The sequence below is a fragment of the Phaethon aethereus genome (assembly GCF_964289735.1).
Source record: "Phaethon aethereus genome assembly, chromosome: 1".
NCBI lineage: Eukaryota > Metazoa > Chordata > Aves > Phaethontiformes > Phaethontidae > Phaethon > Phaethon aethereus.
This window is the reverse complement of record NC_138575.1, coordinates 41834602-41837241: the sequence shown is the minus strand read 5'-3', so window position 1 is coordinate 41837241 and position 2640 is coordinate 41834602.

The window sequence follows — 2640 nt, the reverse complement described above, 5'->3', positions numbered from 1 at the left end:
TACAGTTCAACCCAGGAAATTGGGACTTATGACTATGACTAAGAAAAAAGGTTTTACTTAATAAATTCAACATGATACTAAAATATCCTAGCCTCTCTTGCAGACTCTACCAACATACCAAACTTACCAAACTTTTTATTTACATGTAAAACAAATCTTTCTTCTTTAGTCACATCCTCTTAATATTGCTTAAATACCACATTATCACTGGATGTTGGAACCTCCATAGACTTCTATTTTTATTTTGCGTTAGAACAGTACCTCTCTGTTTTGAGTCTAATTACGAAGAATGAATCATCAGACTACAACATAATAGATGCAGGGGGGACTGGTGACCATGATACACTTACACTCATTTGGTCTTTACTATTCATATAGATAGTCCACTTCTGTTTCATATATGAATCAAATAAAAACCAAATAGTCACCTGCGCATGTATCCCAGTAACGTGAACTGGGCTGCAGTCCACAAATATGATTCCTACATGTAACTAATACCAACAGCAATGACATAAATAGATTTTGCTTCCAGTTATGAGAATCTACGCATAAGTTAACACAAAAAAATCTCTGGAGAAACAAGATGAAGAACACCGATAACTAACAAGCATACCTTTCCAGCACAGAGGATATTAGAAGTATCCAAAGTATCATCCAGTGGTCTCCAGTCCACTATTACTTCATTTTCCTATGATACAAAACAATCATAAAAACATTCAGTACTACACAACAAAGCACACATCTCCCTATTTACTCAAGATATGATTATGGTACAACATATATATAAAAATAACGCAGACAATGTCAAACATTGCGTGATGTTTGTTCATTTACAAAATCCTATACTTAAAGAGACATTTAAGATTTGCCAATTGTGCTTTGCCAACAAATACACAAAATTTCCACAACTGTGTTACGCAAATACCTTTTCTATGACACGTAGTACTCCTGATATTATGCTGTCCTGGTCATCATTTTTTCCACCAGATGAATGAATGAAAACTCCTTCTTGCTCATATACAACCTATAACAAAGTGGGTAATGAAATAAAAAACAAGGTTTTAAAATTGTTTCTGTCTCCTGTTGTACTCATCATTTTGACTCACCTACATAAGTTGAAGTGAATACCTCTAGCTTGCTAGGGTCTTTGTTACCTTTCCTTCCTCCCTGCTCCCAAGACCCGAGTCTTTCACTTACTCAAATCAAGAAACAATAGAAAAATTGAACTTATTAAATTTACTCTCTAAGCAATATACCGACTATTACTACTTCACCAGTAAATCACGAAAAATGCATTCAATACCCAGTATTTTTTATATCAGTGGGCAGAAGCTCATATGGAAATACTACACAGCTTTCAGAACATTAAAAAGCTTTCTTACATAGTCTGTCTTTTCTCCACTTGCCATTTAAGCATGTTGAAATTATAACCTGAATTTAAATTAAAAATAGACAGTCTAAGGTACAAAAGATTAACTCCACAGAAATAAAAAATTGCAGTATTAGATTAAATAATGGCCCAATTCTCCATTTAGGGTGAATAGCAAAGGTTCCATTTCAAAGGCAGAATATGTGACAGTCAGATAAGAGAGGCTTGTAGGAGTACACACTGCCCACGTAACTTTTACATTTAAGCATTTACAAAACTCTTCACAGTATTATGATCATGCTCTTAAAAAAAAGAAAATCAGAAAATTATTGCCTGTCAAAATTCAGCAGGTTCTTCAGAGCTACACACTATACATACTGTTAAAAGCTCTAAGCAACATGAACAGGTTCTGGTTTAAACAACTCTCTAAAAGAAGAGTGAAAAGTCCCTAATATACCAAACTTAGATTTTGTGGAAGTGAAATACATCAAGTAGTAACAGCAATTTCTTTTTTTTTTTTTTTTCCCACAACTCTGTTAATTTTCAAACCAAGCTACAAACACTGCCTTAAGAAATACGTATTTTTAGAGGCAAAACTAACTAATTCTTAACTAATCAGAGACAGATATACTACTTTGGTACTAAAATACCAGTATCTCTTTTTCTAAACTTACCCGTTTGTCAGATTTTTAAAATCATCACATTTGCAGTCAGGCCAGTAAACTAGAAGTTTAGGCATATAAGCTTAACTAGCCAAAAATAGAGAGTTTAAAAATAGCAATAAAATTCAGTTAACTCATCCTTTCTGTTGTAGAATTTTCTTAAAGTTCTCTTCACTTTACACAAGCAAGAAATTTCTAAATTGTCAATTTAATCATAAAAATACCACTTGGAAGAAACCTCCAGAGGTCACTTAGTCTAACCTCCCTCTTGAAGGATTACTGCCAACACTACGTCAAGATATCTTTCAAGTATCAGAAGCCTTCTTTCTTCTTTATTTCAGTTGTTTTTCTCTTTTCTATAAAAAAAGAGCCTCCATTTCTACCAAATACTTGTTTTTAAATTCAGTCCCCATTTAAACAGCGCAATTTTGGAATTTATGTAAATTTTACCTTTTAGCTATTTGTACCTTACCTATCATCACAATTACTCAGAAGTATGAACTTGAGTGATCAATCACTGGGACAGCTGTTCCAGAAAAAAGTATTTATATCAGAGTTATACTGGTAGAAGTGCATTTCTGCCAATAATGTTAGTAACTATCACAAAGT